The following is a 27,794-nucleotide window of genomic DNA, read 5'->3' as shown; positions in this document are numbered from 1 at the left end:
CATACAATTTTCCATCTTTTTTTTTCAATTATAGTTCACATTCAATAGTATTGCCTCTTTATGTTAGGTGCAGTTTCTTCTCATGAAATATCAGAGAAGAAATATTCTGATTATTGAAGTTTCTTATCATTATTAATAACCATAGTTACTGTGCTTATGCTGCATCAGCAATGGGCTAAGTACTTATATCTTTTAGGATAGTCCATCTTGTGGCAAAATAACAAATCTAAAATCTCACTGTTTTACATAAGCAAAGGCTTATTTCTTCTTTATGCTGTATGTCCACCCTAAGTTGGCTGCAACTCTGCTTGACATCACCTTCATGCTGGTACGAAGCTGATGGACCGGCTCTGCATGAAGTATTATCAATCTGTGGAAGAGAGAGAGAAAAAGGATATAATGGAAAACCACACAATTTCTCCAAACTTCTGCACACATATGAAACACATCACTGAAGCAGGAATTTTATGGGGATATAGGCAGGCTTAGGGATTTTTTAGAATTGGGGTCCATGAAAAAACACAGGGCCACAGACTGGGAGAAGGTACATTTCCATAACACACGGAAGCCAGGTACAGTGACAAGGCAGCAGCAACAGGTATATTTCCATAAGACAAGGGAACTGGAAGTTGCCAAGAAAGGTCATATTTACAAAATAAAGAGAAGGAAACCCTTCATTCAGAAGGAGAAGAAAAAAGCCCAAAGGAAATAGGAAAACAATAAGGAAGGAGGAGGGGTGGGGAGAACTTCACATGTCCCATGTGAGATTCAACCTTTGAGCTCAGAAGTTACTATAGTAACCAGTCTAAGGAAATAGTGACCAATCAGAGGGTATATCAAGGCACCAGATCTGCAGCCTTTATAAGCCATAGGGAAAAGGAACTCAGTGGGACTCTTCCCCCTCCCTACATGGGAGTCCATTCTGTGGGACTCTTTCCCCCCTCCCCACGTGGGAGACTGTACTTGCTCTTCAATAAATCTCCACCTTTGCTATACCACTTTCTGTCTGTGGATTCATTCTTCGATTCTGGTGGACAAAGAATACAGGTTCCAGTCCAAAAATTTGCTATCGTCACTTTACTCAATTACAACAGGCAAAATTGAATCTATATCATTGGCCTGGTGTCACTGAGGAGGGGAAACAAATCTACCTTACCATAGAAACATTCAATATTGTAAAAAGTAATACAGTCTATCAAAGTGTGCTTAAATATGTTATTTATATAAACTTTAAATCAGGCTTGAAAGTAGGTATTTTTTTTATTTTAAATATGAGTAAACAAAGCTCCTAGTCGTTTTCAAAGCCCATGATTTTAACTTGTAATCATTTGGGCAAATTTTGAGAAATTGATTATATTATTTTATGGAGATGTCCTGAAAATGAGTAACAGTGATCCTATCTAATAAAAGGGTAATATGCAAATTAACTGTCACAAAGATGGCGGCACCCATAGCCACAAGATGGTGGTGCCCAGTCCCCCAGCCCTGCCAGAGTCTCCCAGTCCTGGGGGGAAGGGGCGAGAGGCGGCCGCTGAGAGTGGGCAGCGTGAGTGGCCTGGCAGAATGCTTGCTTCCTCGCCACGGTGATGAGGCAAGAGTCCCGCCCCGGCCGCGGAGGGCCTCTGGGGGGTCTGGGGGGCTGGCCCGCAGCCTCCACAGCTGAGCACAGGCCCAGAGAGGAGACGGCGGGCCCGCCTTCCACGGAAACAGCGTGGCTCCCTTGCGCCTCTTGTGGAATTGGTGCAGCTCCCTCCCGGCTCCCATGGGCGCTGGCGGCAAGGCAGAAGCCACATGGCTCCCGTGGAAGCAGCGTGGCTCCCGGCATCACGCTGTGGTTCCTGCCAGCTCTGGTAGAAACGGCGGGCAGCCTACTGCGTGCTACATCACTCGATGGGCTACTAGTATAGTAACAGTAATAAAGATGATGATGATGATGATGATGATAGGAAAAACACAAAATTAGCAATGATTTTTTTCAAACATTGGGAATATCTTTGTCTTATTAAAATATATACTCTAGATAACTTCTAAGCATTTAAAATGATGTTTATTTTTTTAATGGAAAACTTTAACAGTAAATCAATTTTAGGTAGGGGGGCTGGGTAAAAAAAAGGTGAAGGAATTAAGCAAAGAAGAAAACAACAACACACACAAACAAACAAAAAACTCATAGACAGACAACATCATAGTCATTACTAAGATAAAATGGGGGTTGGGGGAGGCAGGAGAGGGTAAAAGAGGGATAAATGGTGAGAGAAAGAGACATGACTTGGGGTGGTGAACACACAATACAATATACACACAATGTTTTATAGAATTCTACACCTTAAACTTATATAATGTTATTAACCAATGTAGCCCTAATAAATTCAATTAAATTTTTGTTGTTGTTGTTTTATTTTCTTAGGGAAGTAAAAGAACAGTGAGTTAAATTCAAAGTATAGCAAGGAGAAAGGAAGGCGCAAACATAGCACTTTCATTACACAGAAATTGGGAATTTAACAGTTGATTAGCTATTTGAGTATCTTAGTGGTTCCCTTGTGTTTTACATTCCTTTCAGCTTAATTAATGACTCACTCTGCCTTTTAATCTGCCTTCCTTAGATTATTAACACAGTAGCATTGTTTATTTAAGGAGAATTGCAGGGAGGTGGGTATAAAATAGTATTGGTCAGTTGCTACCCATATTTAGATGTCTAATAACATCTTACTAATTTATATTCAGACCTCATTTCATATTTAACATGGTTCCATGGTTTGAATACAATATAGTTTCTAAACTTTATTACTCTTGAATTTCTTCAGAGATTTCAAAATTGTTTTTTTATGAAAAAAATATATTTTTTAAGTTCCATAAATAAAGCATAAAATTGAATATGTTTCATATTCCTTAAGCCAGGACTTCCATATAAGGATGAATGATCATTGACTTAGAACAAATAAGATTCATATTAACCTCAAATTCTCAGGTAACATGGTCCAGTGTTTAAGAAAACAAAGCATAGTTGAAGTTGGTTGCTCTGTTGGTTACTATTTTTTTCCAACCTCTTCTATTCCCACAATTTCACTTTTATTAAACTAGGAAAGCAAAAATTTAAGTCTCTCTCTCTCTCTCTCTCTCTCTCTCTCTCTCTCTCTTTCTGTCTGGAAGCTATAATAAGTTGTTAAATTTAATTCTTTTATTTTTTAAATTTCATTTTTAAAAAACTCCTCAATCTCATATTCAGAGGTTTTACATTAGATTTAGTTTGTCCTTCAAAACTGGATTGGAGAGTCATGCCAACACATATGGTAACTCCTGGAGCAGTTTGTAGTTTGAACAACCTACAGAATTCATAAAAGCCATATTTTCTGTCAGTGTTGTGAAGCCAAAATCTGTGGTTGGAAATGAACTTGAGCTTGTACCTGAAATTTGTGCAAAAACCCATTTAGTGATCTTATAGTCTTAGAGGTGACATATCCTGACTGATATGTTAATAAAAGCTACCCAAATCTTGATTGCATCTCAGTGAAAATAATTTTTGAGTTCTAGTTGGTGTTTTTAAATGCGTAGTAGTTTTATGATGTTTAAATTATACTCCAAATCAAAGTTAAGCTCAATATCTTATCTCTGATAACCTTGTCTATACTAGTAGGTTTTATTTGTTTTGATTTTCTTCAGAAGATAATAATATTTGAAATTTTTCTCCTTAATATAGTTTCCAGTTTTTCAAGTGTACTCTGTGTATTTATGTAAAAAAAATTCCAGGCTTTCTTGTTATGAGGTGTGAGTTGTGAAATAAGCTAGTAAAAAGCTAAATAAATCTTTGGCATCTACAATGTCTGAGCTCTATGTGAATAGGCTTTGATCTTTCAGAGGGAACACAGTGGATAAGAAACACTATAGCAAATTTCCAAAGCCTACAAACTTCTGGCTGTCAACAATTGCCACTTCAAAGAATCTTTGACAACAAAGCTGATGACAGCTAAGAGGGTATCATGAGGAGAGTTTACAGTAAATAAATATCTCCTTTGAGGCAAATTTGGTTTTATAAACACATTAGTTATTACTAGATGGAGTTTCAAAGGCTGCTCTACAAAGCCTGTTTGAGAAATTGCTTTGTGGCATTACTGTGAAACCTTTGTTTATATATAAAAAAATAATTCTTATTCTGGCTCATGTGGCTCCCTTGGTTGGAGCATCATCCATACACCAAAAGGTTATGGGTTCAATTCCAGGTCAGAACACATACCTAAATTGTGGGTTCTCCTTTTCCCTTTCAAATGCACACAAATAGCTACATTTGTGTTTTTGTTTTGTTTTTTGTTCTCTATAACTTGCAGTGAGAATAATGTGTCAATTTAGCCTAGAACATAATCTGTCATTGGAATCTATATATATAAAAGCCTAAGCGATGGAACGACGGAACAACTGGTTGCTATGATGTGCACTGACCACCAGGGGACAGATGCTCCCACAGCCAACCTCCTGCAGGCCTTCCCCCCAGCCAGAGGGCCCCGATGTCGATGGCCCCAATTAGGCCGGCCAGGCTGAGGGACCCTACCCATGCACAAATTTGTGCACCAGGCTTCTAGTCATATACATAAGAGAAGATAGTCCACACCTTGGAAAGCTACTCTCTTCATAGCATTTTACCTTTCCAGAGATTAACTATCCAGCAGAAACTTAGCTCTGCTAACTACAGTTCCCAATCGTCAGTCACAGTTTTACTTGAGCAACCTGGGTGCTTGCATATCCTAGTGTGCTCTTCTGCCATTATTCCTTTTATCCAGTATGACTTGGTGACCTCAATTTTCTTCTTCTCTTTATCCAGTAAAGTTGGAAATTTACTGGAATTCTGTTTTCAAAATTGGTCTCTAGTAATCAAAGTAAGCTATGATGGATAGTACTAGATATGAAAATCAAATTTGCAGATGTCTACCTGCCATGAAGCTAAATTGAATAGAAGTTGCAAAAGAACTCCAATCTAAAATGAAGCAAGGGGATAGAAAAGGGAAAATATCACACATGCACTCTAAGAAGAATGAAACTTAAGAACCAAGAGAGTGATTTTCATTAAGTGTCTGATTTACAGAAGACTGAAACTTACCTCCTGACCAACGAATTGTCAAGGATCTCTCCTTGTCCTCAAGCCAATGAACTTACTGTTGGGACTCCAGCTGGACTTCCTCCTCTTTGCACTCCTTGCCTATAAATACAGCCTGCCACAAAGCCTAAACACATTCAATTACAGTTTACTCCAATATGCCTTTCCAGAATCGCAATTCCTCCACTATTACCAAATAAATTCCGCTTTTGGAAATTTGAACTTGCCTCTGTTTATCTCCTTCATTTAGGTTGACAAAGCTGACAGATCTAAACAATAATTCAGAAATTCAATGAGGAAGATATTTTCCTTAAAATTATTTAGTTTTAGGAAAAAGAAACAACTTTTGTTTACCAACCTCCTTAATCATAAATTAGATACCTCACTAGGTCTAAAAGGTACAAGTGAAAACACTATGTTGCTTAGAAGTCACAGGTAGTTGTCAAATCCTCATGGCCTCTTACTATTTTACAACTCTGTTTATCAGGCTTCATGTCTGAATCAGCAGGAAGAAAACCACTACAGGTGGATTACCCACCTAATCAGTGTTAACATATCTTTAACATAGATATTACTGTCAAACATAAAATTATTAGGAGGCCATTGTGGTGAAAGAGGTTTGAATGCCTAAAGATACATGAAGATAATTGAAAAGGCTCAGGAAAGAAATGCTAACCCAGTTGCAACTTTGTAAGAGTGAATTCTTTTGAAATGATGTATTTACATTAAATAGACATCTTGTCCTTAAGTTAGGCTAAAATACAAATGAAATGGTTTTGTAGTAGATAAAAAAGGGAGGTGATTTATCTCTATGATCCTGAAACACTGGGCTCTTCTTCTTATCTATGTCTGTCATTATCTGTGTTTATGGTAAATCCAATCATTTATTTAGTGTATAACAACATTATTTCAATTATTTGCTGCAGTGTTTATAAATAAATGTGCATTTTTATGGAAAAATATCAGTATGCTTCATTTGAGTAGCAAATCACAATATGAAGATGAGTTAGACATGAATACAGTGATCAATATGTTTATGTTTAAACCAAAAAATAAAATATATTTAAAAGCCAACAAATTACAATAGAGAAATATTTATAATAAATATGTTAGAATGTAGATTAGTATCTATGTGTTTATATATATATATATATATACACACATATATGTATGTGTGTGTGTATGTGTGTGTGTGTGTATATATATATATATATATATATATATATATATATATATATATACACTAGAGGCCTGGTGCACGAAATTCGTGCCAGAGGGGAGGTGTTCCTCAGCCCAGCCTGTACCCTCTCCAATCTGGGACCCCTCGCGGGCAGTCGTACATCCCTCTCACAATCCAGGACTGCTGGCTCCCAACTGCTCACCTGCCTGCCTTCCTGATTGCCCCTAACCACTTCTGCCTGCCAGCCTAATCACCCCCTAACCAATCCGCTGCCAGCCTGATTGATGCCTAATTGCTCCCTTGCCAGCCTGTTTGCCCCCAACTTCCCTCCTCTGCTGGCCTGGTCACCCCTAACCGCCCTCCCCTGCAGGGTTGATCACCTCCAACTGCCCTCCCTTGCAGGCCTGGTGCCTCTCAACTGCCCTCCCTTGCAGGCCTGGTGCCTCCCAACTGCCCTCCCCTGCTGGCCATCTTGTAGTGGCCATCTTGTGTCCACATGGGGGCAGGATCTTTGACCACATGGGGGTAGCCATATTGTGTGTTGGAATGATGGTCAATCTGCATATTACTCTTTTATTAGATAGGATAATAAGCACTAACATCCTAATGTATCCTTAAAACAAAAGGAATATTTAATGTAGAAAGAAATCCAAATGTTCATTGTCACAATCAATCAAATAATTATAAATCAAAACTAGTTGAAATATCTTTCACCTTTCTACTTTGCAAAGATTTGAAACAAATGATAAGGAAAATGTAAATGTAAACATGAATAATAAGGAATCAGGAAAAACATTTTCGCAGGCTACTGGTATGAGTAAAAATTTGTCCTTCTTTTGAGAAAGCAATTTGCCAATATTAATAAAAGAGCCTTTAAAATTTTTATTAATTTATCCCATTTTTAATTAATTTTATGAATTTTATTCTGATAATTTATTTCAAGGAAACTGATAGAGTTAGACTGAAGGCATATATATATATAAAAGTGGGCAAAATACATTTTTTAAAACTTTTTGATTTGTTGTTTTTCTGGTGGAAGGGCAAAATAAGATTATTTTACTAGTTCTGGTTCAAGCTTTTAAAAGCATGATCACACAAAGGTGTTCATGCTAATAAGTCAAAAACGTCAGGAGAAACAATGCAGTATACATACATGAAGATTTAGGGTCAAGAAAATGATGGGGCCAGAAATTAGTTAGATATCCAAGAACCAAGAAAACACATATCACACAGAAGTTACAGCAAAATAGGGGCCAATAACATACAGGGCATTGACAGGAAATGAGAAATCAGTGAAGTCAAGGAGAAGAATAAGCTCTGGGACTCATAAATAAGGAAAGGCACCACAACCGAGGTGATTTCTATTGCAGCCTTTCTGAACTTTCAGCTTCTTGAAAGCAACAATCTTCTTTTATTCCAATGCTTGGTAGAATGTCTGGAAATAATATGTGTTTGAAAAATAGAATTGAAGTAATGGACTTTTACCCTTTAACCCCAAGATAGACTATTTTGGAGTCTTTAGACACTTAATATAAAAAACAATTTCCAAATCAAAATAAGTGATAATTATACAGTTATATTTTGTTTGAATGAAGGGTAGAAATAACCATTTTATTGATTTTACATTTGAAGGTAAATATGTAAATATTTTAGATTGAAAGGCATCTAAGTGAGTATTTTTGTGTTGTGACTTCATTTTGAATTATAACTTTATTATAGCACTTGATATCAGTATTTTGTGCATTTGTTTATATGTTTGTCTCCTCTACCTCACAGTGTGAGTTTCTTGGCTTGGAACATTTATTCATCTTTATATTCTCAGCTCAAGGCTGTATTGATACCTCCCACTGTTGTTAAATTGATCTGGAAATTTTATTTTTTATTTTGGACAACTACTCATTTCCTTTCTCAGTCCCACGCTATAGGCTGAGTTAACTTCATACTTGACTCAAAGAGTGGACCTGTGCCCCAGGCCCGAACAACATGATCATTTCAGGAATGAGTCAGTGGCTCAACAGCAGACAACTGGTAAGTTCTTAGATGAGAAGTTTTTTGTTTTTATTTTCCTTTTAAAGAAATGTAAGAATGATGTAAGTTATATGTGCACAACATAGAAAAATTATATCTGAGAATGACATGAACAGGGGAGGAAGTAAAATAGAAAGATGAAGGGGGAAAGAGAGAGAGACTTGATGATCATGATACTGAGCCCTTTGATAGACCTCTGTAAGAAATATATCCATATCTTAGTTGTGTGAGCCAGTGCATTTTTTTTTTTTATATTTAGTTAGTTTGAATTAGGTGTATGTCACCTACAAGTGAGAAAATCCTCAGAAAATCACTAGTAGAAATTAAGAACAGATATAAAGATATTATTGGGAACATTTGTGAACATTTAGATATGAACTTTGTATTAGGAAATGTAGTTGTACAAATACTAATTTTCTTGTATGTAAAAAGTGGGGATGAAAACAATGGTTTTAATATATATATATATATATATGGTGAAATATTTAGGGGTAAAGCATCAAAATCTATAAATTTTATGTTTAAGTAGTTCAACAGGATAAAGTCTGTATTTATAGAGAGAAATAAAACAGACATAGAGAATGTTAATAATTAGTGAATCCAGGTGAAGATGTATGTGTGTTCACTAATTACTCTATTAAATTTTAGTAGGTTTGAAATAAAATCTAGGGTGGGGGGACTGAAAAAGCAAAAATTCCTGAACAGCATAATTGTTTTATAATAAATACTCAGCATAATACATCTCTTTTTAATTTTTTAAAAATTTATAAGCTACTTTATTTATAGGAAATAATTAAATCTTAGTTAAAACAACACCATAATGATTATTTTAACTATGCTATTTTCAAAGTCATAATGCTATGTAATAATTTCTTTATTTGGAAAGTAGAAGTGAATTATGTATCTGAGGTAACAGAAAGAATCAACTTGTCAAGTCAAAATCACATTCAGAGATTTTATCCCAGTACCAACTTGGTAGCTCTACTAATCATTTTGAGGAAATAACTAACTATAGGCATACCTCAGAGACACTACTGGTTTTATTTCAGACCACCACCATAAAATGAATATCTCAATAAATCAAGTTATACAGGTCTTTTTTGTTTTGTTTCATTTTGGTTTTTGTTTTCCAGTGCATATGTAAGTTGTGTTTATACTAGACTGCAGTTTATCTAGTACATTATGTCTAAAAATGAACATACGTTAATGAAAAATATTTTATTTCTTAAAAATGTTAACCATCATCTAAGCCTTCAACAACTTATAATCCTTACTAGAGGCCCAGTGCATGAATTTGTGCACAGGTGGGGTCCCTCAGCCTGCATGAATTTGTGCACAGGTGGGGTCCCTCAGCCTGGCCAGTGATCGGGCCAATCGGGGCCTGGGGAGGTTAGCTGGGGGCACGGGAAGTTGGCTGGCAGGGGGAGGGGCTGCAGGAGGTTGGCCAGCTGTGGGAGGTTGGCTGTGGGAGTGCACTGACCACCAGGGGGCAGCTCCTGCATTGAGTGTCTGCCCCCTTGTGGTCAGTGCACATCATAGCGACCAGTCGACTGGTTGTTTAGTCATTTGGGGTTGCTTAGGCTTATATATATATATATATATATATATATATATATATATATATATATATAGATGCTGGTGGAAGGTCTCTCCTTCAAGTTGTAAAAAAAAAAAAGCAGTATCTGCAAAGCACAAAAAAAGTGAAGTGCAATAAAATAAGTGATGTATGCCTATATGACTTGCATGACTTTTTCCAGGGATCTATGCCCTCTGAATCCTCATATTCTAGATTAGCTTGCCATAAGCAATCTTAGACAAAACAGATACATCCTGCTAGAAGCATTCTCTATCTAAAGACTCTCTGAAAATAAATATCATTAGTGCATGTGTCAAAAAAAAAAATCTTCCAATTAACATGTTTACAGGGTAAATTTGACCAGATTACCTTCCGTCTTTCTTTCTCCAAGGTAAGCAACATCTCACATAGAGAATGGATGTCAGAGTTATTGATGACCATGCTTTCCTTATATTTCATCTTCCTCTTCCATTATCTATATTAATATCAGTTTATCCACATCCTACTTTTGAATTTGAATAAAAATAAACAAATTTGAGAAAAATAATCAAGTCTAGGCTATTGAGAGAAAAAGAGGGGTACTGGGAGTAAGGGACCCTAGTTACAGAAATAAGGATTAGGGGCACATTCACTGTAAAGTTGTTGAACATGCTTATATGTAAAATGTGCAATAATTTTAAATATACATAACACTGTCACATATATCAGTAGGCACATATGTATTTCCAGAATTAAACAAAAATAATTAATAATTATTGTGGTGTATTTGTGGCTTAATATTTTATGTCATTTGCAAATCGCAAATGTTTGCCTCTGATTAAAATGTCAATTTTGTGACTGAATTTTTCTTGCATTTACTATAATATTTTAATTGTCTACATCTCAGTGATGTAGCTTTAGTTTTATTGAATTTAATTTGTTTCTTTGTTTTCCGTCATATTGGTTAGTTTCCAGTTTTCTGCCTAGAAATTAGAGAAAAGGAAAGGTTACTTCCTTCTGCCACCATTCAGCTTTCACTGCAGAATAGCAATGGCAGCTGGGGAGGTGGCCTGAGAGAACTTCCCTTGCAAATGCCCATCCCATACAACCCTGGTCTGGTATAGAGAGAGGAGCAGGGGTAGAGCTTGCCATGAAGCAGACCAGTTAACTCACAGTCCTGCAATGTTAGAGTGCATTGTGTCAATTTAATTATTAGATCAGCCCCAGAGAACCAAGAAGGTGGGGGGAAACCTTTCCCTCCCTAGCAAAACCAACCCTATCCTCAATTTCTGGGAAGTGAAATCAGCTCAAAGACAAAGACAGAAAAAGGAGAAAAAAATTGTGAAATGACTATTTACCTTTAAAAGACTGAATTATATATTCTGAATCGCCTGAAACAATACTCATTTGGAGTGAAAAAGTGCATTAAGTTGACTAGAACATGTTGTTCACCATTTGCAGAGTTAGGGGTAATAAAACAAGAATTGAGCACTAAAACAATAGTTCTTCCACTGCACTGCTGAGTCTAATGGACTCCTACAAATTTTACATCTTCTAAACATACTTATTCCTACATTTTTGTTGTTGAAAGCACAAATGGCTTGCACCCTGTAATGGTGCATTGGACAACAGAGACTGTGGATATAATCAGAAAGTATCTTTATCTTTTTCTCCTGTTGTCTTTCTAAAATGTGCTCAGTGATAAAGTTTTACCTTTTCCCTTGGTTGAAAACTCAAGCAGTACCATATTCCTTTAATATTTAAATGGTCACATTAAGAAATGACACATTTTCAATTCAATTATTACATACTTCTAGTTCTTATAGTAATCAAAATTCACACCTGATTGAGAATTAGATTTATCCTCTATTTTGGGAGACGTTCCACTTGCTGGCCTCTTGTAGTAAGAGGAAAGAATGGCATGTACTTCCCTTTCAGCTTTCACATCTCAATCATTTAGCAAAATTGTGGCCAGAGTAGGGTTAAAGAGGCTGGGAGGTGGAGAGTTAAGCAGATGGTAAAGTTGTCACCTTTTTCTTGTCATAAACAAGCTCTATATTTTCAGGGCCTGGCAGATATCTAAATCATACTCTGATCCGTGAGAGCTATCTAGTTTCACATACTCTAGCAATAAATGTCATTTGTAACAGCAGCATTTATTGCACACTTACCTGTCAAATCAATTAACCATTACATTTCTATCTCTCTAGATTTCCCAAGTTGGGGGAGGGGGTCACCCACAAGTCTAGTGTCTCCCTATTAATACAGTAGAGATGAATCAAGCTCTTTTCTTCTTTGGATTGACTGAAGCTCTACTTACTCCTCCGTGTACCACTGGAGAGTAGTTCCTCACAACACAACCTTCTCCAAAGAACTACTCAAAGAATAGCCTCTCTTTTATTGTCTTTTTTTTTTTCTCACCATGTGGATAAGGGGTCAAGAGTCATGACTGTAATCAATTTTTGCCTAATCTTCTACTTCAAAAATCCCAGGCTAGTCAATATTGATTGCATTCATACCTCATCTAAAACTGGGACAGGACAATTTTGATATTATATGTGGATATCTATCTATCATCTCTCTATATTATCTAATTTCTTTTATAATAATACTAGAGGCCCGGTGCATGAAATTCATGCACTGGGGAGAGGGGGGGAAGGGGGTCCCTCAGCCAAGCCTGGACCTTCTTGCAGTCCAGGACCCCTCAGGGGATGTCCAACTGCCGGCTTAGGCTCGCTCCCCACACCTACCTACATTGCCACTTAAGCACTGTAGTTCCTAAGCCCTGTGAGGTCAGGGGGGCAGATAATCACAGTGATGAGAGTGAGTGCTCAGTACCTGTCAAGCTCCAGGCTGAGAGCCTTATGTGCATAATCTTATGCACACCCTGTAACATTCCAATGAGGCTGGTACTATTATCATACCCATTTTATAGATGAAGGAACCGAGGCTCAGAGAGGTTACACAACTCTAACTGGCAGAGTCTGTGTGACTCCAAAGTCTGTATATTGTCACCATGTTCCTCTGCTACCCCCCAACCCTTGGGTGGGTGGCATTGCTAAGTCCAGCTTTTTTCTCTCCTGCTCTAGGACACCTGATGATCAGCAGGGCTGAGCGGAGGAGGAGAGACAGGGCTCTGAGGGACCCAGCAGGGGCCCTGGCCATTATTTCTCTAGAGCCCAGTGATAAAGAATCAATAAGGAAAAATATTTTCTATTTCCAGGCTGTTCTATTGTATCTTCTTCCCACTAATGGAAACTGGTACGCCATGGGCGATCGGAGTCTGGGGGCCAGGGGAGGGACCAAGAGGTCGGCTGTTCCGCCCGCTCACCAGCCCCGCCCCTGACGCAGGTCACACTCTGTGTGTGAGGCGACTGGCAGGGCAGGGGCCTTGGCCTTGTGCTGCCTGTCTCCCCACGCCACCCACCCCCAGTTCCCCCGATTCCTCGTTCACCATCGGGGATCGGAGCCTGATGGCCAGGGGGAGGGACTGAGAGGTCCACCATTCCCACCCACTTGATGGCTCCGCCCTCTGTGTGTGCGGTGACTGGTGGGGCAGAGGCCTTGGCCTGACACCACAGGCGTTCCCTGCCACCCACCCTCGGTCCCCCATTGGCCATCGAGCAATGGGAGCCTGGCTGGGCAAGGGACCGAGAGGTGGTCAGTGCGCCTCATAGTGACTGGTTGTGCAATCATTCGGGTCGTTCTGCTGTTAGGGTCAATTTGCATATTACCCTTTTATTATATAGGATATTTTGGTAGTTTATAATAAATTTGCTTGCATTCAAAAGAGATCTTCTCATTTGCAATGCCCACATTTAAGAATTCAGAAAAGGACCTCTTCTTTCACCTATAAAATGAGCAAAATTTGAATCACCCACTTTAGCTTTTCTTCTAACTCTGACATTTCAAGTCATTTGCCCCTTGTGTCTATCATGGAGCCTACTTAGAGAAAGTGGGTAGGCATATAAATTATATTCTAGGAATAAAATTCTATCTTTCACAAAATGGTAAGGCATACAAATAAGTCTTAGTAATGATTGTGAATAAGCTACACTGGGTTTTCTTTAATTTTCATATTGCATATGCTAGCTCACTGTAGGTGCAACTTGCAGACAGCCTAGTACATGAAAAGCAATATATGTGTGAATTGGAGCTGTTGAGAATTAAAGTAAAGAATAGTGGCTTAGGATGCAAAGTGAGAATTAGAAAAAATAAGATTACAACACTTCAGAAGAGTTATATCCTCCAGATTGTGATAAAATCTCAAAGTTATACATTGCAACAAGGAATTACACCCATTTAAAATTCATTTTCTCATACTGCCTGAGTAAAGGAAGTACATACAAAATAGAAGGAAAGTGAGAAAAAAGTCTCACGAGATTGAGTAACATAAAGATGAACATTTAATAAATGTTCGGCATTTAACAAATAAAGGATCTTCATATCCCTGATTAGCACTAGTCACTTGGACATAAGATAGGGGCATGCTTTCTTTTCTGCCCCCCTTATAGATTGTATGTCTCTATGTCCTGGTAGGATTTTGTTTTTAATGAGATATTGTTGTTTTTTACCTATTTATTTCAAACTATAATCATCCAAATAGAAATTCAAGAACTCTAACCTTTAAAAAAAAAAAAAATATATATATATATATATATATATATATATATATATATATATCCTATCTATAAAACAGTAATATGCAAATCATCACTCCGCTACACTCACAAGCCACGCCCACCGGTCACGCCCACCGGTCAATCAGAAAGGGAATATGCAAATACACCTAAACAGAAGCTTGAGGCCTTGGCCTTGGATGGAGCGGGGGATAGAGCCATCTGGGGGGTCCCTGCCCAGGGGCCGAGCCTCAAACAGAGGCTTGCGGCATTGGATGGGGGCGGAGCGGGGAGATCATAGCCAGCTGGGGGTCCTGCCCAGAGCCCAAGCCTTGGCCAGAGGCTTGCAGCCTTGGCCGTTGGGGCGGAGCCTGGTGATAGGAGCCTGGTGATCAGAGCCAGCTGGGGTCCCCTGAGGGCGATCGGAGCCAGCTGGGGGTCCCTGCCCAGAGCCCAAGCCTCTGCCAGAGGCTTTAGGCCTTGGCTGGGGGTGGAGCTCACGAGCGGAGCCAGCTGGGGGTCCCTGCAGGTGATTGGAGCCAGCTGGGGGTCCCTGCCCAGGGCCCAAGCCTCAGCCAGAGACTTTAGGCCTTGGCTTGGGGTAGAGCCCTCCAGCGGAGCCAGCTGGGGTCCCTTGCAGGTGATCCGAGCCAGCTGGGGGTCCCTGCCCAGAGCCCAAGCCTCTGCCAGAGGCTTGGGACCTTGGCCGCTGGGGCGGAGCCTGGCAATCAGAGCAAGCTGGGGTCCCCTGTGGGCGATCGGAGCCAGCTGGGGGTCCCTGCCCAGAGCCCAAGCCTAGAGGCTTGCAGCCTTGGCCGTGGGTGGAGCCGGGCGATAGAGCCAGCTGTGGGTTTCTGTGGGCAATTGGAACCAGCTGGGGGTCCCTGCCCAGGGCCCGAGCCTCAAACAGAGGCTTGCGGCCTTGGCTGGGGGTAGAGCAGGGCGATCAGAGCCAGCTGGGGGTCCCTGCCCAGGGCTGGAGGCTTTAGTCCTTGGCAGGGGTGGAGCCGGAGATCACAGGAGATAGGTGTGAACTACAGAGGAAATACCTTTTCTGACCACTCATTGGCTAAGCTCCCTGTATGCCACTGGTAATATTCTTAGTAACTTGGGTATAAGAATCCAAAAAAGTGATCTAGGGCTTTTCCACCACACTCCTGGAGAAAAAAATGAAGGTCCGCTGCTGGAGGGCTAAGAAATGTCATAACCTGCCCTACACGGTTTGGCTCAGTGGATAATGTCTAGGTTTGCCAACCGCAGAGTCCAGGTTAGATTCTGATCAAGGGCATATACCTAAGTTGCAGGCTCCTCCCTGGCTGGGGCCCAGGTCAGGGCTCAGGAAGGAGGCAAGCAATCTAAGTATTCCTCTCACTTTGATGTTTCTCTCTGTCTTTCCCTTTCTCTTTCACATTCTCTAAAAGTCAATGGAAACATATACTCAGGTGAGGATTAAAAAAAAATGAAAGAAATGTCATCCTATCTAATAAAAGAGTACTATGCAGATTATCATCACTGCAACACACAATATAGCTGCCCCCATGTGGTCAAAGATCCTGCCCCCATGTGGACACAAGATGGCAACCACAAGATGGCCAGCAGGAGAGGGCAGTTGGGAGGCACCCGGCCTGCAAGGGAGGGCAGTTGAGAAGGACCAGGCCTGCAAGGGAGGGCAGTTGGAGGTGATCAACCCTGCAGGAGAGGGCAGTTAGGGGTAACCAGTCCAGCAGAGGAGGGAAGTTGGGGGCAAACAGGCTGGCAGCAGAGTGGTTAGGGGGTTATCAGGCTGGCAGGCAGAAGCGGTTAGGGGCAATCAGGAAGACAGGCAGGCAAGCAGTTGGGAGCCAGCAGTCCTGGATTGTGAGCGGGATGTCCGACTGCCCTCAAGGCAGTTGGACATCCCTTGAGGGGTCCCAGATTGGAGAGGGTACAGGCTGGGCTGAGGGACAACCCCCCTCTGTGCACGAATTTCGTGCACCGGGCCTCTAGTATATATATATTTTTACTCATTTGTCTTTTAAGCATGAATGTAATTTTAAGGGCATGTCTGTTTGTTTTTAAATAAATATATCCTTTTAATATTTACTTGGAATCCTCAATTTTGAAAATTGTTTTATCTATTTTGTTTTTATATCTCAACTTTCCTTTGACTATTAATGTCAACAAATCTATATCATGCATTTTTGCTATTTGGACCTACATATATTTATCCTGTTTAGTGTTTTGTATTCTATATTTATTAAAGGTATATTCTTTTGTATTTTCTGATTTCAGTCACTGGTATCATTATCTTGTATTGCTTTGAAGTAAATATCACAGTCAACTACAGTCGTTAGTTAATGAGCCATTCATTGTCTCTTAAAGGCAACATTAGAGACACAGAGATGCTCATGCTGAGCAAGTGAGAACTGGATACCTAACACATTATAAAAATTAAATAAAAGAAAAATCCAATTAGATACTCTTAGTAGGGGTCAAAATATGTAAAGGTTTTCATTGGTTCTAACATATTCACAGTGTCAGTGTACCATAGAAGAAAAGTATAATGCACTATGGAGAAACATATTTATGAAGTGAGTCACTGAACAATTACTGCAAGTTTCTGACAATAACATGCAATTGCTTAATTGAAAACCAGCTTTCACCTTTTAGTGAAACTATCTCTATATTGCCCAACATAGTAATTAAGTATTAAAAATGCTCAATAACAATCTTTGCAGATTTTTCTAGAACTTTTGGCTAGCAAAGATTCAGATTCTCATACTTAGTGTTAAATTTCTAGAATTAATTTGATGAAGAAGTCAAAAGCAGAACAGAACCTTTTAATTATAGTTAAAGATGAATAGACGATATTGGTTTTTGTATTACTGAATAGCTGTATTGTTTCCTCATACACATTTATAATCTTATTCACAACCTTATCTCAGATTATGGTATAATTATTCTTTATAACTTTACTTATACTGAATATAACACTGTATAATGTTGACATAGGCTTTTTAATTTTAAATTTTTGACTTATACACATAGTTTCCAGAGTTAATATTGAGTAATCCAAGACAAGCCGAGTAGGGAAACTGAGACATAGTTAAACAAGCAGTTTGCAGCCATCTAGTAAATTCTATCTTCCCTAAACCAAGGACTCTTAAGAGTAAATTGTTTGCTCTTCTTCTCCCCAACCAGAAGGTAAATAGCTTAAATCACCCTATTCAGGGAGATAGCAGAAATCTAATTAGTGCTATTTGCCAACCACATCGAAGGACAGATGAAGTAAAGGGAATAAATCTCATTTTGGCACATCAACATGAAATGGATGACGATTTTGTTGAGATCCTTTTCTAGGACCTCCCCTAAATGCTCAGCATTTAAAACCCCTGAAAACGAAGGTGACCCCATCTCAACCCCAACTTCTCCTCTTCTTTTCACTCAGGCAGGCCTCTCCTAAACTCTAAAGGACCCCACTAAGCTTGCAACCACAGCAGCAATGGGCAGAGGCAGTTCCTCCTGGGCACACTCCCTGAGCCTGTCCCCAAGGCTCTCTTTTCTCCGACTTCTTAGTGAGCCAGAGCAGACCAGCCTAGCCTCGTTTCCCCAGCCCTTTCTTGTTTCACTGTCCCCAGCTTTAATAAATGTCCTCTAAAATCCACGTGGACTTATGTTGTGAAATTTCTTCTGCAGAAGTCAAGAATCCGCACACTATCTGCTGGTCCTAGGCAGACCCAGTAAGGCCAGGTCCCCTTTCTTATAACATTATAACACTTCCCACCAAAACCACCAATTATTTTAGTAGATGTGATAATTTAAAACAGCAATAAGGAGCATGTTTGGTGATAACTTTTAATTATTTTTTTGTGGTATTACTCATTCTGTTTTAAAGTTTGACTCACCTTATATAGTCTTCTAGAAGAAATGTATTAAAATTTAAATGTTTTAAATTTCTTCTTTCTCACTTTTTGTATTAACCTCACCCTTTGCAATAAAAATATATAACTAAATTCTGATGTATTTTTATTCCATACACCTCCTCAAGTATTATCAATCAAACCATATGCCTTATCCCAGTTTTGTAACTCTAAAAATCATGTTGCATGTGGGTTTATATGTTAAAAGTAGTATTTCTATACAGAGTGATTTGGTACTTAGTAAGATGTATTCAATTTCTCATTTTAGGAAGCTTAACAATTAAAATGGTAGAAAAATAATTGAAAGAAGGGTGAACAGAGAAGAAGGGAGAAACCAGAGGGAAGAATGTCATAGCAGACAGATCCAGATGTTAAAATTAAGATAGAGAAAAAAGAAGTGTGTGTTCTAGGTTCTGGAGGAGGAAGGACAGATATATCCATGCATCAGTTTAAGAAATGATGCTTGGATAAGAATGAACACTGGGATGGTTAATCTAATATGTCAAATTGAGTGCCCATGATTTTGGTCAAATATTATTCTGAGTATTGTATGAGAATATTTCTGGATAAAATTAACATCTGAATTGGTGATTGAGTAAAAGAACTTTTTCTCCACATGTGAGTGGGACTCACCCAAACCTACGGAGAATTGAATAGAACAAAATATAGATTAAGGAAGAATTTTCTCTCTTTGCCTGACTTTTTAGAGTTGGGACAGCAGCCTTTGCCTGTTATTGGATTGGAATTTATGGTACACCATCAGTTCTCCTGGTTCTCAGTCCTTTGAACTTAGACTGGAAATACAGCTATGGCTCTTGCACTCCTGGGTCATGCGACCAAATTCCTTCATATGAATCTTTATACAGAGTTTGGTGCAAAACATGTTCTAGAGGAACATAATTTTAAGGATAGTTTTCTGAATTGTTTCTGGTATTTAAAAAATTAACTTCCAGTCTTATTAGATTTATAAACATTAATGGCTCTATTTCCAGTAATGAAGAAAGCACTACTATTGGAATTAACTATTTATTAGTTAATAGTCCATGGAATTAACTATTTATAGAGATACACAAAATATATCCATTGAATACTCCTCATCAAATACTTATAAGAATCAAGGCACTGAATGATTATGTATGTGATACATATCAAGATTTTAATTTTTTATTTTTTTTATTGATTTGAGAGAGAAAGAGAGATTTGTTGTTTCACTTATTTATACATTCATTGGTTGATTCATGTATGTCTTGTATATGCCCTGACTGAGGATGAAACTCACAACCTTGGTGTATCAGGATGATGCTCTAACTAACTGAGCTACCAGACCAAAGCCATTATCAAGTTCTTTTCTTCCTTCTGTCCTTCCTTCCTTCCTTCCTTCCTTCCTTCCTTCCTTCCTTCCTTCCTTCCTTCCTTCCTCCTTCCTTCCTTCCTCCTTCCTTCCTTCTTTTCTTTCTTTCTTTCTTTCTTTCTTTCTTTCTTTCTTTCTTTCTTTCTTTCTTTCTTTCTTTCTTTCTTTCTTTCTTTTTCTTGCAGCAAAGCAAACAAGAATTGTTTGGCCATAGCAAGCGTATACTCAGGACAGTGAAACAAGGAAAAGGTTAACATAGAAGAAGTAACAGGAGAGCCTAGACTGGGTTGCTTTGGTTCATTGGTAAATCAGAGAAAAGGGGACCTTGGTTACAGGTTCAGGAGGTTAGTCCAGGATGAGCTGCCACTTCCCATTACTACCCTGGTTGCAAGCCTTGTGAGGTCGGGTCTCTTAGAGTTTAAGAGATGTGTGCCTGTGGGGGAAAGGAAGGGAGAAGGGACTGGCACAAGCATGCTCCCCAGAAGGAAAGTGATCCTCAAGAGTTTTAAAAAACTAATAAATATAATGAGAAGGACTAAGACATGCCTAATGTCCCTGGACAAAGTAGTAAAAGAAATAAAAAACAAGCTCAATGATTTGAATTATCAGCTAAAGCATACAGAAACCTCTAATTATGCCTTGAAGGAGCCCTTTGTCTCCTGTAGCCTCAGGGCTGAGATGACTAAAAATTAAACCCCAACTGGTTCAATTACAATACAAGTTAAATTTCCAGCCTTAGAGAATGTCTACTGTTAAAGTGAGGGCATTGATTTAGACAGAATGGTATCCTTTAAGTTGGGTTGGATATGTATGGCACATCATGATGAAGCTGTCAGTGTTGGTCAAGGAGGTCTTTGACCAGGACAATCTCTGGCCAGAGACAATACTCTGCACCCCCAAGTTCTTATCTTGCTTGTAGGAATGAATTCAAACAAGAGACAACAAATGGCAGCAAAATCAGGCAAGGGTTTATCTGTAGGAAAGAAAGACATTCAGATAGGACCTGAGTGGGCAATTCAGCTGGCCGAAACCAAACCCAGTGGCCCAATATTTGGGAGTTTAGAGGATTGATACCCTTAGGTTGAAACACCCCTAGGCAAGGATCAAGTCACCCCTCCCTCATGTCTCAAAAAATTTGTGTTTAAATTTGTGTTTAAGCTACAAGGATCCTTCATCTAGGTGTTATGCCACTAGTTTGACCACATCCTAGAGGGGCTCTGCTTCTTTCTTGTTCACATAGGGGCCTGCCACCTACGTTGTCTATTTTCAGTTTGTCATGTCTCACACATACACTCTTTCTGAGCCACAGCTACTTTTCCCAGCTCAGATCTACCTAGCTGCCTACTCTAAAAAATGTGAGGTACATTTGAAGCATCCATCTTATATGAAAACTGCTGTTTGAAATTTTAACCCTGGTAATTGGCTTCTGTAAATTCTTGCTTGCCAAGACTACTCCCACTTCAGAGAGGCCATTAAAACTTCCCCAGACAAGGTTATCAGTGCTGGCACCAGGCCAGACCTCTGGTTGAGGTCTCAAGGACCCAGTACATATGGGCTCTTTAAGAACTTGCAGAAGGGGCCGGAAGCACTCCATATTTTGGAGACAAAGAAGGTAAAATCATATAAATAGGGATAATTCCTGCATGTTGGGGCCCAGAATTTGAGAGACATTTTCCTCTGGACCTGCGTGTAATAAATGTAACTCCATCTCTCTGGTATTGCTTTGTTCTTCTTCGGTTTTCTGTAACACATTGAGCTCCTAAATTTTGATGAATCTTCTTTTCCAGTAAAGAGGCTTCCCCACCCGCAATGGAGGTGACTCCCAAACTACATTTAAGGGGATTGCCTGAGAAATTGCCTGAAAAAACTCTAAAGTCTTTCCCTGAGATTGTTGCCACTTAAAAAATGTTGAGAAAAAAAAGGACAGAAAAATAATATTGGTATTCCTCAGGACCCACCCCCACTCTTCCTCTTTGCTTTGAATATAATTAGATTCACTCTTAGCAGGACTCTAAAATTGAAAAGTAAAGTGTTGTCCATGAGGAGGTGCACTATTCTACAAAAATAACTACTTGAGTTTCCTAATTTATATAAGCAGAAATCCAGGGAACATATGTGGGAGTAAATAGGGTGTGAGATAATGATGGAAGGAACAGAGTTGGATATATTATTGCTATCAGCTCACTAAGAAGGGATTCAGCATTTAATGTTGTAACTCAGGAGTTAGGAAGGATTCTACTAGTCTGGATGATTGGTTGAAACATTGACCAAAAGATGGCCCATAGTGAGCCTATTTACTGGTAATGTCAGACCTGCTCTGGTTTAATGTAAAATAAGGAATTAAAATACTTAGAGAGATCATTACAGAATAGTAAGAAACTTAAAAAATTTCAGGACAAGCAGAATAGGAACACTAAGACAGATGGTTAAACAGCAGTTTGCAGCCACCTAGTAAATTCTATCTTCCCTAAACTAAGGATACTTAAAAGTGAATGGTTTGCACTTCTCTTTCCCAACCAGAGGGCAAATAGCTTAAATCACCCTAGTCAGGGAGACAGATAACAGAAACCTAATTAGTGCCATTTGCCAACCACACTTAAGGACAGACAAATTAACGGAATAAATCTCATTTTGTTACATCAGCATAAAGTTGATGAATAATCTATTGATTCTTCCCTAAGACCTCTCCTAAATGCCCAGCCTTTAACAACCCGGAAAATAAAGGTCCCAGGGCGCTGTCCCTCCAGGGAGCATGCTGAGCCACTCCCACCTTCACCTCCTTCCCCCACAGGCACATATCTCCTAAACTCCAGGGAGGCAATGGGCCATGGCAGCTCATCCCAGGCTAACCCCCTGAACTGGTATCAAAGACCTGCTTTTCTCCGACTTCCAGTGAGCCAAAGCAATCCAGCCTAGGCTCTCCTGTTGCTTTTTCTATACTCCTCCTTGCTTCACTCTCCTAAGTGTGTGTGTGTGTATATATCAATAAATTCTAGCTTACTTTTCTACACTTTGCCTTTTTCTTCAAGAAGAAAAGAACCAAGTTCTCATAGTAACGAGATTGGAATTTTAGAGAGGATGTTTCATTAAAGACCTACTCACCTACACTGGGAGAGTGCAGAAGACATATGTTTCACCAATACTGTAAGAGATAAATGAGTGAGGAGAGCACCAATGCCCTTGAAAAGCTCTGTGATCACTCTTTTCTCTGCAGGTAGAATAGACCTTACAGTTGGAACTGAGGTCTCAGAAGTGGAAAACCTAAATGCAGTAGTAATAATTGGATTCCAGCATGGTAGGGGGTCATGTATTGGCACTCAACCACCAAAAGCAAAAGAGCTTTGGACAGAAAAGTACAAGTACCAATCAGAATAGTCTGACTTGCACCAACTTATGGTGTTGGCTAGTTGATCATGATGTTCCTAGAAGCAAAAGAGTTAGGAAGCCTGCTAGATTCTGACCTGATCAGTATAATCTACTAAATTTTAAATTGATGTGAATACACAGAAAAAAATTTAGGTCAAGTGAACAAAAAAATCTAATCTGAATCATAAAAACAAAGAGCAAAGAACAAAGACAAGTAGCATTGTTGCTAATGATGCACTAATCCAAAGCCAAAAGAATGTGCACAAAGGCATAAGAAAAGTAAGGTGCTGCACAACATATACTATTGGACCATAAAACATTAAGACACATGAACCAAGGTGAACTTGAAATTAAAGCAAAAAAGGGAACATCTAAACATCGCAGTGCTTGATGTTAGTGAACTAAAATGGACTGAGGTGAAGCATTTTCAGTGAGACAACTAGGCAGCTACAAAGTGCTTTACCCTGGAAATGACAAACTCAGAAGAAACGGAGTAGCTTTAATACTGAGACAAAATGTGGCTCAGTTAGTTAAGAACAGAAATGTGAGTTCTAACCAAATAATATAGATCATACTTCTAGGAAAATGTATTAACATAACCATTATTCAGGTCTATGTTCTAACTGTAGAGACTGAAGAAAATGAAATTAAAAATATTGCACAAGTATTCAAGAAGAAGTTGATCACACACCAAAACCAGACATATTGATAATTATAGGTGACTGGAATGCAAAAGTAGAAAATAAAGAAAAACCACACATTGTTTGAACATTTGGACTATCGGTCCTAATGAAGCAGAAGATTGGCTAATGGATTTCTATGAAGTGAACAATTTGTTCATTGCAAACACATGCTTCAAACAACCAACCAGACAACTGTACACATGGTCATAGCCAGATGGCTAATATAGAAACAAAATAGTCTATGTAATTGGAAGCTGAGATGGAGAAGTTCTATTCTCTCTGCCAAAACAAAAACCAGGAGAACTAATGTCAAACATTAGAGTAAAGCTAAAGACGAGCACTACAAGAATTGTAGTGCCAAAATAAAATCAAATAATATTTCTGATGGATTTAAAGTACACATTAAAAACAGATTTGGACTGTTAAACTTAATTGACTAAGAACCCAGAGAATTGTGGACTGAAACTAGAAGTATTATGGAAGAACATTAAAATACAATGACATAACTAAAAAGGAAAGAAAAATTGATATGGATGACAAACACTAAAAATTGTTAGAGACAGACAAGAAGCAAAAGGAAAAGTTGACAAAAGCAGGGTTAAAATTCTGAACCCAGTTTTTCAATGACTATCACATAGACATAAAGAGAACTTTGGTAATGCAAAAAGATAGAAGAGAATAAAAACAAAAAATTAAAAAAAACACAAAGAATTCTCTACCAGAAGATTCAATAAATAAAAGGGAAATTAAAATAAGGGTTATGAATACTGAACACTCAACAAGGAAGCACAACATCTGACCAGGAGAATATAAAAGGGAAGTGGAAACATTTTCTTGAAAATCTATGCAGAATGAACAAAAGAATGACAGATACTTTTAAAGGAGATTCCCATGAGGCAGAACCTGTAATTCTAGAAAGAAAAGTGAAAACTGCCCTGAAAGTATTGGAAAGAAAGACATTACCAGAGGCAAATGGGATACCAATGGAATTATTTCAAGCCACAGAAACTGAATCTGTCAAAATCCTAACAAGAATATGTCAATAAATATGATAAACAACCTATAAATTGGAAATATTCAATATACACTCCAATATTCAAGAAAGGAAATGACAAGGAATGCAGTAACTATAGGACCATTGCTATTCCCATGCAAGTAAAGTGATGCTCAAGGTGATACAACCTTTGTTTCTACCTTATATGGTGCATTTGCCAGATGTTAAAGCTGGACCCAGAAAAGAAGAGTCATTTAAGATCTAATATTTAACATTCACTGGATACTGGAGTGCTCCAAAGGAATTCTAAAGATAGTTAGTTTATTTGTTGTTGTTGTTGTTATTAATCCTCACCCAAAGATATTTTTTTCCACTGACCTTTAGAAGTAGTGGCGGGAAGGAAGGATGGTTGGGGGGAAAGGCATTCATTGCCAGGAAACAAACCTGCAATCCAAACCAGGAATTAAACCTGCGATCCTTCGTCATGTGGGCCAACACTCTACCACTGAACCACACTGGCCAAGACATAGTCTATTTTTTATAGACTACTAGTGATCTGATGCATGGATTCATGCACATTGAAAGGAAATTAGTTAGAAGGTGGCTGGTGGGGCAGGACTGGGTGAAACGGGCCAGACACGCCCTGGAGCCAACCTCCCACAGTCCCTCCCTGCCAGCTGCATCTGGGGCATTGCTGCAGCTCTAATGGCATTTGTGGAGTGAGCAGGGTCCTTCTGGCAGGTGGGGGTCCCTCAGCCTGGCCTGCAGGGATTGGGCCGTAACTGGCTCTCTGACATCCCCCGAGGAGTCACAGAGTGCGAGAGGGCACTCTGCAAAGTTGCTGTTGTACAGGGTGTGAAACGCAAATGCAAGTGTGCAGTAAACCAGATTCAGGGCCGACAGTGCCCCAGCAACAACATAACCCAAGGCTGAAGGTGGAATCGCATGGCCCCGCAAGAAATAGGGCACCCTCCTCTCTGGTTCTGGGGTGCGTCATCTGAGAATGGCCGCTACCAAGTCACCACAGCTCAGCAACTCCTGTGTTGAGTATCTGCCCCCGGTGGTCAGTGCTCATCATACTTACCAGCCAGCTGGACAGTTGGATGGCCAGATAGTCGCTTAGCCCTTTATATATATATATATATAGATACTAAAGCTTTTGACTGTGTCAATTATGAAAAGCTATGGGTTACTCTCAAAGAAATGTTTATCCTGTTGTATAACCTGTATGGTAGACTACAAGTCACTGTCAGGACAATATAGAAAGACAAAATGGTTTTCTATAGGCAAAGGTGCACAAGCGTGCACTTTATCTCCCTAGTTGTTTAATCTGTATGTAGAACAGATCATACAGAAAACTGGGCTAGATAGGAGAAAAGATTGAAAATTGGTGGAAGAAACATAAATCCTATATAATAAAAGTCTAATATGCAAATTGACCGAACTGCAGAACGACCAGTCACTAGGATGCACACTGACCACCAGGGGGCAGACACTCAATGCAGGAGCTGTCCCCTGGTGGTCAGTGTGCTCCCACAAGGGGGCCGCCGCTCAGCCAGAAGTTGGGCTTTCAGCTGGCGAGCACAGCGGTGGTGGTGGGAGCCTCAGCAGCAGTGCTAAGGATGTCTGACTGCTCCCGGACTGTGAGCAGGCCAGGCTTAGGGACTTCTCCGAGTGCACGATTTTTATGCACTGGGCCTCTAGTAACCATATATGTAGATGACACTATCTTATTAGCAGAGATAGCAATGATATAAAACAACTTATGATGAAAGTCAAAGAAAAAGTGCCAAAGCAGGCTGCATTTGAACATCAAGAGGATAAAAATCCTGAGTACAAAAGAAATACACAACTTCAATATACACAATAAAGACATTGAAATTGTTAGATCTTCCTTACCTTGATTCAGTTATCAATTCAAATAGAGACTGCAGCCAAGAAAAAAAAGGGAAGGCTGAGACTTCGAAGGGTGGCAATGCAAGAATTAGGAAAGACCATCCAGAGCAAAGGAGTGTCATTAGAGACAAAAGCTGAGGTTATCCACACCCTTATATTTTCAATGAGTTTGTACAGATGCAAAAGTTAGACAGTGAAAAAAGCTGGTAGGAAAAAAAATGATTCATTTGAAATATGATGTTGGAGGACAGCTCTACTGATACCCTGGACAACCAAAAAGATGAACAAGTGGGTCCTAGAGCAATTGAGCCTGAAACATCACTAAAGGCAAAATATGAAAAACTGCCTTCTTACATCATTAGAAGTCAGGGCTCTTGGAAAAGACAATATAACACTGGGAAAAATAGAAGACATCAAGAAAAGAGGAAAACCAAATATGAGATAGATTGACCCCATAAAACAAGCCAGATTCAGATGTAAAATTTTTTCATGACAAAAATGACAGTGGTTAAAAGGAGACACATCAAGCAAATAACAGATGAGAAGTTAAAAAAAAAGCACCATTAATTTTTTAATGTTACCATTTTAAATGGTAACAAAAAATTAAAATTTTTAATGTTACTATTTTATTTTTTAAGTCATGGGTCATTTCATATTCCCTAAGTAATTATGAGCATATTTATCCTTCTTCATTGTCATTAGATTATATATAATACATCTGCTAATAAAATTTACAGGATGTTGCAAAACTACAAAATTGGCACTGATGAAAAATCCTCTTACAATAAATGTCACCCTACCTCTGAGAGTCATGACTATTCTTATTCCATGAATTAAAATGACTGTATTTCACAATTAAGGCTAGTGAGTTTCACTTTTTTTTTAATCTAAGCAAAACAATTTTGTGCCTAAACAATTTATGTTCCTTGTTCTATGTTGAATTATTTCTCCTCCCTAATTAGTATAGCTACAAAAATAACTCTTTTAATTTAGATTGGTCCTATTGCATATGACTTTACCAAAGACATAAATATGTCACTGAGAGATTTGACTTGTGAGACATTAAGAAAAGAGGAGTACCAGAAGGCACCTTAAACACATTAGCTGTGACTAAATCATGTTACTTCAATATGACAC

The 27,794-nt window shown here is 39.0% G+C and overlaps 1 pseudogene across 1 annotated transcript in view; it reads right to left on the bottom strand.

The window, feature by feature from the left end:
• Window positions 1-258: 258 nt before the first annotated feature.
• LOC307104060 (small ribosomal subunit protein uS7-like) overlaps window positions 259-27,794 on the bottom strand; it is a 43,786-nt pseudogene continuing 16,250 nt past the window's right edge. The window contains exons 2-3 of the transcript in view: window positions 5,146-5,213; window positions 259-370 (exon numbers count right to left, since the gene is read on the bottom strand). The product of the transcript in view is annotated as a small ribosomal subunit protein uS7-like (transcript). The remainder of the gene's footprint in view (window positions 371-5,145; window positions 5,214-27,794) is intronic.

The sequence above is a fragment of the Cnephaeus nilssonii genome (genome assembly GCF_951640355.1).
Source record: "Cnephaeus nilssonii genome assembly, chromosome: 8".
Taxonomy (NCBI): Eukaryota; Metazoa; Chordata; class Mammalia; order Chiroptera; family Vespertilionidae; genus Cnephaeus; species Cnephaeus nilssonii.
This window is presented reverse-complemented; position numbering and strand designations above follow the sequence as displayed.